This window comes from Amia ocellicauda, chromosome 6 (assembly GCF_036373705.1).
Source record: "Amia ocellicauda isolate fAmiCal2 chromosome 6, fAmiCal2.hap1, whole genome shotgun sequence".
Classification (NCBI taxonomy): domain Eukaryota; kingdom Metazoa; phylum Chordata; class Actinopteri; order Amiiformes; family Amiidae; genus Amia; species Amia ocellicauda.
In genome coordinates this window covers 48,951,199-48,967,187 of record NC_089855.1, presented here as the reverse complement: position 1 = coordinate 48,967,187, position 15,989 = coordinate 48,951,199, and the positions used below count along the sequence as shown (strand labels likewise).

Sequence of the window (15,989 nt, the reverse complement as noted above, 5' to 3'; positions counted from 1 at the left end):
ATTCAAAATGACCCCCACTTCTAAATTACTTTAGCATAAGGCACCCAAGTCATGGTGGTGGCAAAATGCTATTGGTTGGAAGGAAACCTTATAAAAGGGAAAACAAAGAGAATTTGAGTTTCTCTTAACTTCTTCATCCTGCAACGAGACACAAGACAGAGCTGGAGAGGAGAGACAGAGAGAGACACACCGCTTCCTGCCTGACCACACTGGCCTATAAGCTGTACTGTGAGGAGAAAGAAGAAAATGGGTATTATCTGTTTCTTACTGTAATCCAGCAGAAGCTTAATATTACTTATTTTCAGTAATATAATTGAATGATATTAGTTTCCTATTTTTGTCAAAATAAATGATTATTGCACATCTGTGACTTGACCGCATCTTCCCTCTAAAAAGAATCTTAAAAGAGAAACCAATTGACCTATGAGTTTTCAGTTCAACTATTTATTTAGATTGACTGAAAAACCAAGCATTTCCAAATTCTCTTACATAGTGGTGGCCAGTACGGGGATGATGACGGATATTTGCTACAAGTCACAGATTGCTCTGTAGTGTTAATGTGCATCATTGACAGAATAGCCTGTATATCCGACTTTGCCTGAAAGACGAACCTCGCGTAACGGTGTCGTCAGCAAAGCCAGGATTGTACGAACTGATCATTGACCTCAGGAGTGTGTAGTGATTTCAACTCCAAGGAGGAAAACCACATAAAGTGTGGGCGAGTGATTGAAAAGTGACCTTCTGTAAACAGAGGCAAACATGGATCATCTGTGTCAGAAGGCAAGCCATTGTGTCCATAAGGACCGCATTAAAAACGCCATAGCAAAGTGTGCGAGCACTTCATTACAGAGCTTAGAGTCCTGTTTAGCGGAGTTAACACACGAGAAAGTGAAGAAGTCACAGTTTAAATTAGCTGCTTTGTATGGGTTAGATCTTATCTGATCATTCTGCCGAGGTAGAAACTAAATTGAAACGTGTTAGCGATGAGAAATCTGCCCTGCTTTTACAAAATGCAGAGCTGAGACTTCAGATGCAGACAGTGAGCAATAATGCTGTGATCGCAGCTGCTGCGTGTTTCGATGAAGAGCTGCGCAGATCTGAGAACGAGAGTCTGAGACAAGAGAACCGCTTTTTAAAACAAAAGTTCAATGATTGCCAGGCAGCTCTCAGACACACTGCAAACAAAGTTTCACAAAGTAATCACACCGCATGTAAACAGCTAGTAATGCGCTTAAAACCAAACTGCGCATGAAAACTGCTATCATTGCAGCTGTCGGAGGTCCGTGTTGTCCTGAACTGGACTCTGATGATGATGAATATTGGGAAGAGCTAGAGAGAGAGGCGTGGGGCTGTGAAGTCAATCCTGAATCCGCTCCCGTCTGTGCGCTTCGCACTCGGGCTGCAGTGAACCGCAGGATGTTAAGGACGAGCGACACAGAGCCGAGTTCAATACATGACAGTACGAGAAGAAGATGTCATTCAGAAACACAGACAGCTCTGATGATCCTCAAGTCAGTCATGAGCCTCAGACAACTAAGCGAGAGCATTCAAAGATGATTTGGGTCCAATTACTCTAGAGACAGATTTAGAGGAATTAATAATTCGACTTTTATCTTGCATTCAGTTACACCCACAACTGAACGACCTGCATTGGAAAACAATAGTTTTAGCTGCTTGTTCTCCAACTTTAAGATCCCTGTTAAGTGTTGATGAAGTGGGGAGAGCGACTGCGTGGACTGAGATCTTAGAGTTAATAAGTGAAGCTTGTGGCTGGAATGCAGCAGATTGGGGAAGTAAATTTTATTCTGCAACACAGAGAAAAGGCGAACATGTAAGGGCATATGCTCTGAGAAAACGAGCTCTCTATTTGATTCTGGATACAATCGATGATGATATATATGATGAACAGTTTAAGAAATCCTTTTTACATGGATTACACCCTGATTTGAAAGCAATCCTGGGCATCTCAGCTGATGCAACCAAGGATTGGGAGAATTTGTTTCCTAAAATTTGCAGAGCACAGGAATTAGTGAAACAAGGAGCTTGGAAATCTGTTAAAATTGATAATAAGGGGAAAACTGAAAAAGAATCCCGTGAAAAACTATTCCAGGTCGAGGGGCCTCATGGTTTCTTAAACACTGAGCCTGAATATGGGCCTTGTCCCCTTCATAATCCTCACTGGGAAAAGAAACACAAGTCTGGTTACAAGCGTAACAGGGGCAGAAGTGACTGCGCTGGAGATCAGACTCACACTGACCCCAAATTAAACAGACAGGTCGGGATACCCCGAGGGTCAGTGCCTAACATGACTCCTTCTGCCTATGATGAGTCAAAGGCAGCACCGGCTCCTCCTCAGCACTCAACTCCTCCCCTGTATCCGCAGAAAGAGCTACAGCTCCTGCGTCAGGAAGTGCAACAACTGCGCACTGATCTCATAGGGAAAGCAGCCCATGCACAGCAAGCATAGGGGTGCGTGGCCTCCCTGAAGGTAGAAACGAAGCTCTACCGGGACAGATGGAACAGGCCGATCTTAAGAGCAGCTGTTGATGGAGGCCCACAGCAATGCATGCTCTTAGACACTGGTGCTTCTGTATCTGTCCTACATGCTCAATCTCCACACACACACACACACACACACACACACACACACATTATCTACAGGTATTATAGCTAATGTATCTGGGTTTAAGGGAGACATGACTACTGCTATGAAGGGTATAAAATGTAATTTGAAAATAGGTGATTATCAAACAACTTGGTCTCCTATATTAATGCCTTTACCTGAGGGTCAGTCAATTATTGGTTCGGATGTCTTGAGAAGAGAAGGTGTAATACTTGATTACGCTAATAATCAGATTTGGTTTAACAGAGGCAGAAATGTTGTGTACACTGTTAGTGATTCACATGCAGTATGTACTATTAAGTCACCAGGTGAATTACCGCTTCCATTCAATGAAAATTATGCAGTGAGGCGAATAATAGCAAAATACTCTGATGTGTTTGCCAGGCATCAGCATGATTGTGGTAATGTGGGTCAGGAGGAAGATATCAATGGTCCTCCTCACAAATTTCAAAAACAATATGGGATCCCCACTGAAAGTCACGAATCTGTTGCAACTGTTATTAGTTCTCTGTTACAGCAAGGAGTCATAAGACATTGTACTTCTACAACAAACTCTCCAATTTGGCCTGTGCGGAAGCCAGACGGATCCTGGAGACTGACTGTGGACTACAGGCAACTCAACGCTATGACACCTACCTGTGCACCGATTGGAAGAGACACTGCCACTCTACTGTCCCGTGTCCCAACTGACAGTAAGGTCTTCACAGTGCTGGACATTTCCAATGGTTTCTGGAGCGTTCCACTTGCTCAAAATTGCCAATACAAATTTGCTTTCACTTTTAACAATCAGCAATACACATGGACTCGCTTACCACAAGGTTTGCATAATTCTCCAACTATTTTTCACAAGCGGATGGCTGAGGCTATAAAAGGTTTTCCCAGACCTGAGTGCCTTGTCCAATACGTCGATGATCTACTGCTTGCTACAACTACAGAAGAAGAACATCTTCAGCTCTTTGATGAACTCTTAAGTCTCCTTTCACAAGCAGGTTTGAAAATCAACCCAAAGAAAGTGCAATTGTTTCGAGACTCTGTTTCATATCTAGGGGTTACTCTCACTCCAGAGGGGAAATCACCTGACAATGCCAAGGTTCAGCTAATCACAAAGTTGCCTTTGCCTGTCACTAAAACTGCATTGCGTTCTTTCCTAGGTTTGATGGGATACCAAAGAGACTTTATTCCAGAGTTTGCTACTTTTGCAAAGCCACTATATGAACTTTTGAGAAAAGAGGTGCCTGAAGATTTCTACAGTACTGAAACTTGGACAGAGAACCACACTAAAGCCGTTGAACAGTTAAAACAAGCATTAGTGCAAGCTACTGTGCTGCTAACTCCAAACCCTACACTACCTTTTCACCTAGAGGTGGGCTCCTCCAAAGAAGCACTGACTGCCGTGCTTTGTCAAGAACGCCACTGTGTGCTGAAACCAGTAGCCTTCGCTTCACGGTGTCTTCAGGGTGTTGAGAGACAGTATGATACGTGCACTAGACACTTGTTAGTGACTTTTTGGGCAGTGAAACATTTCACTTATATTACAGGACTGAACAAAGTGGTGCTACACACACCACATACTCCACTGAACTTGTTATTGAAGCCCACAGATACTTTAGTTTCATCACAGAGACTTTCACATTGGACTTTGTTAATGTTGCAACGTGACTTAGACCTTGATTGTAAACGAACCACATTGATTCCACAAATGTTGCTTATGCAGGGTAAACCACATGAGTGTCCATTGCCTGACACTGATATTTTGCCTAATCCTTTTGTTTTTGAGCCGCGTTCACAGGTTCCGAATGTGTATATTGATGGATCAGCATACATTTGTAAGAACTCTGGTAGATTTCTAGCAGGTTTTGCAGTATTGTTCCCCGAGTACACTGTTAAATTTTCTTGTCCAGGACAATCGTCACAATATTCTGAATTGGCAGCTTTGCTAGAAACGCTTAGGATAACTGATGATTCTGCAGATATTTATACAGATAGTGCTTATGTTGTTACTGCATGTACCTTGCTACCTCTCTATACCAAAAATAATTTCCGATCATCAGATGATCGTCCCTTGAAACATGCTACCTTACTACAGCATATCTGGTCTTCTATTCAGTCGAGACCAGGCAAAATTGCTGTTTTGAAAGTTAAGGCCCATGTGAGAAAGGATCGTAGAGGTGAACATCATATCAGAAATGATGAAGCTGATCGGTGTGCTAAATTTGCTGCTAGACACTGTGGTCCGTGGCATTTGCCAGACCCATTGCCTACCAATGAAAATGTCTCTGCCTTGGCTAACTCACAGTCTCTTTTTGAGATTCAAAAATTAGATTCAGACATCCAGACTAATATTCACTGGCATTTGCAGGAGAAACCACTTCCACAACCTACGTTTTGGTCTCACAAAAGTACTCTGGTGGGTGCGGGTGATTCTGACAAAGTCCTCATGGTAAACATGCCACAATCTGAATACCCTGTAGTCTGTGTTCCCTCACAATTAGCTCCAGATATTTTTGACCTATTTCACAACTCACCAGTAGGAGGTCATTTTTCTGTAGAAAAGACACTAGAGAAGATTACACAGTACTACTGGTGGCCGACTATGAAAGCTGACATGACCACTGCATGTAACCACTGTCTTGTCTGCTTACAGGTGAATCCTGCACCTTTCACACACAAATCCAAACTCAGACTATCAACTCCGCCGGAAGGTCCCTGGACTCATATTCAAATTGATTTCATTGGTCCTTTAGCCAAAACATCACAGGGAAACCAGTATATTTTGGTTATCCTTGACAAATTCACAAAGTGGATTTAGGCTTTTCCTTGCAGGCGTGCCACTGCTGCCACTGTAGCGAAAACTCTCATACAAAATGTGTTCACTAGGTGGGGACTACCGAAGGTGATTGATAGTGATCGAGGAACACATTTCATAAGCAGTGTAGTGAAAGTTATGTGTCAAGCATTAGGCATCACCCAGAAATTACATATTCCATTCCACCCTCAATCGTCAGGAGTAGTCGAGCGTGGAAACTGCACTCTAAAAACACTTTTGAAAAAAATGTGTCAAGACAATCCAAAAAGGTGGGCTGAGGCTTTACCTCTGTGCCTAATGGCAATGCGGTCAACACCACACACCACTACCAGAATTACACCACATCAAGCAATGGCTGGACGTCTTATGCATGTCCCAGGACATTGTTTGCTTCCTTTAGAAGAACAACCTGTTCTTTTGCAAGCTGCTAATGTGACTTGGTTACGAAATTGCCTAGCGTCTGTAGATCAAATGCAATGCTTTGTAGCTAAACAATTAGGCCACAATTAAGAAATTAAGACAAATTAAGAAATATTTTGACACCAAAGTTCATGAAGAAGAACTACAGATTGGTGACAGATGTATGGTTCGAAATTACAAACACAAACGCCATACCTTAGAAGCCGATTGGTATGGACCATTCCTCATTGTGGACAAATTAAGTCCAGCAGTGTACAAAGTCAAAATTCAGGAAAAAGGCAAAGATACTCTTAAATGGTTTCACATCAATCAGATAAAAACTGTTAAGTGATCACTGCTACCCTTGATCTTTCAGGTGTTCCTGAGAGAAAATGGAGACCATGATGCTATTCCTCGTTGGTTTCCTGGGGGTTGTCATTGATGCTGCAATAAGTTTACAAACAACCATGAGACTCCAAAACCATTATGGGAATTGCAAGCCTAAAATTTGTTTTGAATATTTATAATCTGACTTAGATGTAGAAACTGCTGTAATAGTATTCATGTGTGTTATCCTCATTTAAACTCTATAATATGTGTTACTGGATCTGTAGTTAGTAGACACTTGGTTTGTGATGTATATGATGCACAAACTTGTCAATCCCTGTCACTTGAATTTCCATAACTGTTGAAAACTGTTAGTGTTACCAATTGAAACCAAATATAGACACTAAGACTATAGGTCTTATTTTTATTTTGTATACAGCTGAAAATGTGATGAAGTTCCTGCATAATATGTATGATTTAGGTATTATTGCACATGGAAAAGTATTAACTCTACAACAATTACCTCCATTTGTAGGTCAAATGAGAACCTCATGGCATGTTGTGGATGATACTGAATGTTGTATTACCTATCGCTCTACAATGTTGTGTACATGTAACGTTACTGGAGACCCATTACAGTTTAGGGTTAATAACACAATGAAGTTATCAACCTTACCTGCTGTACCTGTGGATAAAATAGGATATTTGCAAGCACGACTAGTAGGCAATCACACGTAGTGCATTACAACAAACTATTATTTGTACAATAATTTGGAATGTCAAATAACTAACTCCAATTTCTGTGTTCAAACCAGAAGTGCAATTAAGATTGGTGTTCTGACCTTGCCTTATATTCCGCAGGACTTAAATTTTGCACCCACGTTGCCAGCTATGTTTGCAGAGATCCTGAAACCTGTTGATGCAAAGGTTTTATAGAATATGGAGCCTTTGTTGTAACTTTCTAGTATAAAAATCAATCACAAAACAGTTCAACAGGGGGTACAACATTTGATTTCTGATGGAAATATGGAGATAACTTACAAGCATTCTTGGTGGGATTTTGCTTTTAAAGGTGTTACTTTCTTATCTGTGTTAATTGTTACTATGTGTATGTTTTATTACCTATGTCCTCTAATATGTATTTATTATAGTGATGTTATCACCATTCGGAGTGAGACATTAGTTTCACGTAATAAGCTTGGTAAATCCAATCTACCTCACAACTACATATAACAGATTCATTGACTAAATGTTTATTTGTATTTTGTAATTCCTGTTTTTTTATTATTATTATGTTTTTGTTTTGTTTTGTTCTGCATTATTTTTATATTATTTTATTATTTACTGAAAGGTCAAACATCTGTTGAATGTTTTTCCCTCCAAAGGTGGGGACTGTAAGATATTATTTGTTAGAATATATTTTTCTATGGGAAATTCTATACCATCTGGTTTGGTAGAGGAAACAGACCTCCTCCCTTTTATCTAAGTTCCCTGGTAGCCCTGGTAGCCCTGGTAACCCTATCTTTATGACCAGAGACCAAAAAGGGACCTGTCCTCTGATTGGCTCCTAGCCAAATTCAAAATGACCCCCACTTCTAAATTACTTTAGCATAAGGCACCCAAGTCATGGTGGTGGCAAAATGCTATTGGTTGGAAGGAAACCTTATAAAAGGGAAAACAAAGAGAATTTGAGTTCTCTTAACTTCTTCATCCTGCAACGAGACACAAGACAGAGCTGGAGAGGAGAGACAGAGAGAGACACACCGCTTCCTGCCTGACCAGACTGGCCTATAAGCTGTACTGTGAGGAGAAAGAAGAAAATGGGTATTATCTGTTTCTTACTGTAATCCAGCAGAAGCTTAATATTACTTATTTTCAGTAATATAATTGAATGATATTAGTTTCCTATTTTTGTCAAAATAAATGATTATTGCACATCTTTGACTTGACCGCATCTTCCCTCTAAAAAGAATCTTAAAAGAGAAACCAATTGACCTATGAGTTTTCAGTTCAACTATTTATTTAGATTGACTGAAAAACCAAGCAATCCAAATTCTCTTACAAAAAGTAGTGTATTTTCGTTCCCTATAATCATAGTAAGTCTCTCCTGGCTTGTGTACGAGGCCACAGATTATACCCCAATTTCAGTGTCCTGCCCTGAGAGCTGTTTTTACAGCCTCGATGAAGCAAGTGATCCTTTGATTATTATTATCATTTCCAACTGTTGTCCAGGTACCATCCTGCTGGGCTGCGGTTAACTGGTCCCAGATTGGCCTTGGAAATTTAGTTTTAACTATTATGTGTATGTCTTTAGTGTGCATTTGATGTACATCTAACATCTCATTTAATTTTTCCCAGAGTTCTAGATTCCAATGATTGGGTTTACGTTTTGGAATGGCGCTTAAGATTGTGTGTTTCTCTCTGGGCGTAAAGAGACGGTGCACCGACGTTGTTAATGCATGTAATTGTCCGTCAGCATTGCGATGTTGTCTAGTGCGTATCTCTATGGGTGCTAATTGTACTTTTTCTGATTTAAATGAACTCAAATCTGGGTAAAGTTTATACTCTGTTCTATTATCAATGGGGTTGTCTGATATCTCAAATATTTTTCACATTCATATTCCCAAGCCTTTTGGTGTAAATCATCCCAGTCTGGATCATTCACTTCTATATGTGCCTCCAAGGCACTTGCGTATCATTTCCCTACATTATTAGTTTGTTCTTTTTTTTCTCTTCCTCATTTCTCATTATTTTCACATTATCTATCTCTTTTTGCATCTCAGCAACTTTCTCTCTTAATTCTTTTATTATTTCTGTATTTTCCTCATCCATTGTGATTTGTATCTTCTCTAATTTCGCACTATACTGACAAAGAATGACAGAAGCTTTATTGGTGTTATCTCGCTTTTCCTTATTCCACCATTCTTTATGCTGTTTGGGAATCCAGTTATGATCCCATCCTGCTTTTTCCATTTTAAGTTGAAGTTTTTTAAACTTCTCTTGTAGGTATTCACATATACATATCTTATATTGCTAGTATGCCAATCCAATCTTTTGCCAACGATGTGGCAAAATCATTCGACTTTATTATACCTCCGGTTCTGTCTGGCTATTGACCACCACTATCACTGGTTGTTGTGTACAAGGATTTCCTTGTTTAACATGGAGCTCAGTAGGCCTTGATGTGCTTTTTGGTTCCTTTGGTATCTCTCCCTGCAGATCTGTCTTATCTTGGAGTTCACCCTGCATTGATCCTCCACTGTACAGTCAAGCTTTCTATTTGTTTTACCTCTACTTTTCCACAGGTTCACTTTCAATTACAATCTGATAGCCTCAAAATCCTGAGATCAAATCTAAATATACAGTGTGGTAGAATAAAAAATACTCACCCTTGTTTTTTTCCCGGCAGTGGAGGCAAGTTCAGATCTTGTTTGTGACGCCAAGTGTTGAACCCTTCTCGGAAATTATTGGAAAAGTTTTTGAGATAAAGCAAATGGAACTTTATTATCAAGCTAGCTTGGAAGCAACACATCGGGAAATTCCTTCACTGAGAACTTAGTTTTTACAAACATGAGTGCAGCTTTATAGGAAGATGACGTAAAATGTCGTGGCCGTTCATCCAATCAAAAGGTACAAGTCCGAGTCAGTTTGTGATCTATCTTTCCGTGAAGAACTGCTGAATCCAAAAAACAGATCTCTTTCTTTGATGTGCACCGGGAAGATTTGATCCCACGGTCATCATTTAACAACTGTCAATCAATCATTAACAAAAACAGTTCCTGCCTATCTGGAGAAACAATTCAGTCCATAAACAGATTTTCAACAAACAGCTGTGGGCTATTTCAGTGTATTTTGGTGTATTCTTTTTTGTTGGGGTCGAGTTGCAGCTCAGGTTACAATTGATAAATGTGTCCTGGTGTATCCTGATGAGGTTTAATGTAATTGCTTTTCAGAACAACAACCTACCATCAGGGTTCAGGTGCTTCTTCACTGAAGCTTGCGTAACAACATCAGCGAATAGTCGCCTTACACACTGCATGCTGGGACCCCTTCCTTCCACAGTACACAATGTGAAGAAGAGTGCAATTAGCCTTTGTTGACTCCTTTCCCAGCTGAACTATCTGTAAGACAGATATGGGACTTTTTCACATATATACATTGTTGTACACCAATTAGCCATAGCATTTTGACCACCTGACTCATCAAGGCATGGAGTCCACTAGACCTCTGAAGGTGTTTTGCGGTATCTGGCAACAAGACGTTAGCAGCAGATCCTTTAAGTCCTGTAAGTTGCAATCCATGGATCGGACTTGTATGTCCAGCACATCCCACAGATGGTCGATTGGATTGAGATCTGGGGAATTTGGAGGCCAAGTCAATACCTTGAACTTGAGATTCATCAGACTAGGCCACCTTCTTCCATTGCTCCGTGGTCTAGTTCTGATGTTCATGTGCCCATTGTAGGCGCTTTCGGCAGTGGACAGGGGTCAGCATGGGCACCCTGACTGGTCTGCGGCTAAGCAGCCCCATATGTAACAAACTGTGATGCACTGTGTATTCTGACACCTTTCTATTAGAACCAGCATTCACTTTTTCAGCAATTTCAGTAGCTCGTCTGTTGGATCGAACCACATGGGCCAGCCTTTGCTCCCCATGTGCATCAATGAGCCTTGGCCGCCCATGACCCTATCGCTGGTTCACCGCTTTTCCTTCCTTGGACCACTTTTGATAGGTACTGACCACTGCAGACCAGGAACACCCCACAAGAGCTGCAGTTTGGAGATGGTCTGACCCAGTCGTCTAGCATCACAATTTGGCCCTTGTCAAAGTCGCTCAGATCCTAACGCTTGCCAAGTTTTCCTGCTTCTTACACATCCATTTTGAGGACAAAATGTTCACTTGCAGCCTAATATACCCCACCCACTGACAGGTGCCATGATAACAAGATTATCAGTGTTATTCACTTCACCTGTCAGTGGTCATAATATTATGGCTGATCGGTGTGTGTATATATACACTCACCTAAAGGATTATTAGGAACACCTGTTCAATTTCTCATTAATGCAATTATCTAGCCAACCAATCACATGGCAGTTGCTTCAATGCATTTAGGGGTGTGGTCCTGGTCAAGACAATCTCCTGAACTCCAAACTGAATGTCTGAATGGGAAAGAAAGGTGATTTAAGCAATTTTGAGCGTGGCATGGTTGTTGGTGCCAGACGGGCCGGTCTGAGTATTTCACAATCTGCTCAGTTCCTGGGATTTTCACGCACAACCATTTCTAGGGTTTACAAAGAATGGTGTGAAAAGGGAAAAACATCCAGTATGCGGCAGTCCTGTGGGCGAAAATGCCTTGTTGATGCTAGAGGTCAGAGGAGAATGGGCCGACTGATTCAAGCTGATAGAAGAGCAACTTTGACTGAAATAACCACTCGTTACAACTGAGGTATGCAGCAAAGCATTTGTGAAACCACAACACATACAACCTTGAGGCGGATGGGCTACAACAGCAGAAGGCCCCACCAGGTACCACTCATCTCCACTACAAATAGGAAAAAGAGGCTACAATTTGCACAAGCTCACCAAAATTGGACAGTTGAAGACTGGAAAAATGTTGCCTGGTCTGATGAGTCTCGATTTCTGTTGAGACATTCAGATGGTAGAGTCAGAATTTGGCGTAAACAGAATGAGAACATGGATCCATCATGCCTTGTTACCACTGTGCAGGCTGGTGGTGGTGGTGTAATGGTGTGGGGGATGTTTTCTTGGCACACTTTAGGCCCCTTAGTGCCAATTGGGCATCGTTTAAATGCCACGGCCTACCTGAGCATTGTTTCTGACCATGTCCATCCCTTTATGACCACCATGTACCCATCCTCTGATGGCTACTTCCAGCAGGATAATGCACCATGTCACAAAGGTCGAATCATTTCAAATTGGTTTCTTGAACATGACAATGAGTTCACTGTACTAAACTGGCCCCCACAGTCACCAGATCTCAACCCAATAGAGCATCTTTGGGATGTGGTGGAACGGGAGCTTCGTGCCCTGGATGTGCATCCCACAAATCTCCATCAACTGCAAGATGCTATCCTATCAATATGGGCCAACATTTCTAAAGAATGCTTTCAGCACCTTGTTGAATCAATGCCACGTAGAATGAAGGCAGTTCTGAAGGCGAAAGGGGGTCAAACACAGTATTAGTATGGTGTTCCTAATAATCCTTTAGGTGAGTGTATATATATATATATATATATATATATATATATATATATATTAAAGGCAACTCCCAGTCCGAGCATACAATGAAACCTATACAAAATAAATGTATTAATTATCGTGTTTATGTTGCATATTGTGACACCACTTAATTCAGTAACATTTTTTTTTTTATTTCAGGGGAAAGAACAACATTCCTTCCTCCAGTCATATCAACAACACTTCTGTTGAAGACAGAAAGTCATGTCATTAGGCTATGCTCAGACTGACAGTTGCTGTTTTTAACCACTAGAGGTCTCCTAGCACCATTTTGAAGTACTTTAATAAAGAAATAATAATAAAAATATATAAACAGAATTTTGGTGAAAGTCATATACATTCTATAGGGTTGATTTCCACTCTGTTTCAATGGCAGGATCAAAACAATGATTGAAGTAATAATCTGTACTTCCATTTTGACTGTTATTTACATGCTTTTATTTGAAACAAGATACACTTTGCTATGGTTTGTCATTTATTCTAGGTAGCCTGTAGTGCTGTAGAAGAGATGTACCAGAGGATATAGCACCCTATGGTTCAGCCCTCTCTCACTCACTGAGACACACAGAGGACATGGCTTCGCTGGGGCTCCTGCTCTGGACACTGGCTCTCCTTGCTCAGGGTGAGACAATTGTAAACATTCATTGTGAGTAGGGAATCCAGTCCCGGGATCAGTGTCCAGAGCAGGAGCCCCAGTGAAGTCATGTCCTCGTGTGTTACAATATAGGTGTAAGAGGATTGATGTCTATGTGTGATTTCCACTCAATATGCTTAAGTTGAACTGAAACTCGTATTATTGCCTCAATAAGATTATTTTCCAAGGAAAGATGCAGTCCAGTCACAGATGTACAATAATCATGATTTCAGTTTTTTTTCTTTGTTCAGTTTGATCCACTCAACCAATCCTAGTGGAGCACCTCTATACCATGAGCTCCATGCATGATAAGAACATGTTTTACCATGGCCCCTCTCCTATGCCCAGGCCTAAGGTCATAAAGTGAACACAAGAATGCACTGGACTGGTCTGTTTAGATGAGTTCATACCATGTATGGATATGAATGGGAGACACAGGACACGGACACCCCCCTATAACCCACATTACCTAAAATCCCCAATGTGACTATGCCACACCTTTAATTATGAGGAAAGGGGACCTCCACATCAGCATAAATCCCCACAGCAGGTCCAGATCCTGGGACAATCAACACAAACACCAGGATACAAATATATATCACCAATTTATTTTAACTTAGTTTCTTTAGCAATTCTCTCCTTTAAACAATATTGTACATCATAAAGGAGCCTCTAATACAGGAGAACACCATCATCCCCACCCCTTTAGCTCTTTAACCTGCTGTAGCGGAGAAACAAGTCCAGGCACAGGCACAGCATAATTCATTGCACTGTCTGTGATGCTCCAGACTGAGACACCGCTTCTCTCCTCCACTCCTTGCAGTCAATCTGGAAATGCCATGCAGTTGGGGGGAGCTCCAGGACCGCCATACCGAGTCTCTCCTTCCACAGCACAGAATGCATGCCCCTCGAATCTGCACGTTCTCCACTTTCCATAGCTGGGCTCTGGCTGGGGGGGTGAGATACAAATAAAGCAGCGGCACCTCAACAGTCACTTGCCCAACGTGACCAGACGGCACCTGGGGGTCTTTGGCTCCACCACACCCATTCCTGGGCTTCTGGTGGGTGGTCAGGGGCACTGTACCCGTCATGATCACACACATGTATGAATGTATGTATGTATGTATGTATGTATGTATGTATGTATGTATGTATGCATGTATGTATTCCGGCGCTTACTCAAGACACATCTCTTCCGACAGCACTTGTAATATTAGTCCTCTATCCCTGCTAGATAGCACTTCAGCTTATTATGCTCCTCGCATTCTTGATTGTTTTCCTCTTTGCTCCCTTTACCGTAGCCCTCGTCTGTAACCCTACATCTTGACAGCACTTAGCTTTCACCATCCAGGATATAGGGAGTCTCTTACTGTACTTGTGTAAATTGTAAATTGGAATTTGTAAAATGTATTATCTTGAATTGCTATGTTTTATCTAGTTTCATTTGTATTGATTGATGCCTTGTACTTCTGTATTTTTGCACTTTGTTTGCCCTTATGTTGTAAGTCGCCCTGGATAAGGGCATCTGCCAAGAAATAAAATAATAATAAAAATAATAATAATAATACAAAAATAAAAAATAAAAATAAAAATAATATTAATAATAATAATAATAATAATAATAATAATAATAATAATAATAATAATAATAATAATTGTATTGTATTGTATTGTATTGTATTGATAGTGGATGTGTGGAGTGTCAGTCAAAGATCTTCTATAGTAACAAGATTCCCATCACACTGCGCACAATGAATCCCAGTATACAGAGAGAGAGGAGAGAGCTCGAGTGAGATTTGCATACAGTAACAGAATGACACAATGAGGAAGTTAGCACACTCTAATACACTTTTTGTAATGTTTAAACATGTATACATTTTTCAAAATATTTTCACATATCACATTACCATATCATGACTAAATGTAGTTTTTATTCAAAATGTTCTTATTAGAGCTCTGCACTTTTTGTAGCACATGCACAGACAATGCTGCATGATTCAAAATATGGATAATTTATAACAGAATCAAAATATAAATAACAGACCACAATAATGCATTATATATAACCCCTGCTAACACACAACATTGCCTCAATGTTGTAGCAACATAACATTGTGGTAACGTTGTGTATTAGCTGGGACGTTGTTAATATTATTAGCTATTTAGGGACTGGTGCCAGAAGGAGAAAACCCATGGATCAAAAATTGAAGAGAACACATTTTGGAAATGCTGTGTATGAATTTGACCCTGACTCAGGGGCAGCAGTGACACTGGGAATGACTTTTTTGCCAGTGTTGTGAAAACATTGTGCGTGAGACTGAAGAGCCAATATTAATGTTTAATATAAGCTGTATAATGTTTTATATTAGAAATAATAATATGCAGACTGAGCAAATTAGATGCATCAAGCTAGCAACAGGCAGTTGTTCAGGGCATATCCTCTGGACATTGTGACTCGTCAGCCCCTCTGAGGGGGTCTATTGCTGGTAGACAAAAAGAGAAAATGCTACTGATAGTAAAATGCAGTTGACAGAATATATTGTACATAGCATATCCATGGCATATCCAAAAGGGCAGCAAAACTACAAACAAAGATATTCATCATAAAGCATGGAATACAGAAATTAATAGTTTTGCAATATGTACAAAAAATAATTATAATAATAATTAACTTTTGTATGGAGTCTTGCGTCTCTATTTTGTAATCATGAAACGTGGAACATATTGCAAATATTTGCAATTCCCTTTCACTCTTTGTTAAATCTAGTCAAAACAAAACTTAACTAGCCAGGCTATTCACCCCTTTGCATAAACAGAAAATACAAGATACAAAATAAATGTTTAAGGGTTAGTTTAGTGGGGTATGACGTATTCCCAAACAGAAGATTCATCCTGTTTATTACTATCATACATTTGAAAGATTAATGCATTATTTTGAATGT

General features: G+C 40.4%; 1 protein-coding gene and 1 pseudogene across 3 annotated transcripts in view; both read right to left on the bottom strand.

Moving 5' to 3' along the window:
* LOC136751661 (myelin-associated glycoprotein) overlaps positions 1 to 15,989 on the bottom strand; it is a 363,254-nt gene that overhangs the window by 175,356 nt on the left and 171,909 nt on the right. The window lies entirely within an intron of this gene.
* The window catches only part of LOC136751671 (tripartite motif-containing protein 16-like), a 184,353-nt pseudogene that overhangs the window by 99,897 nt on the left and 68,467 nt on the right, over positions 1 to 15,989 (bottom strand).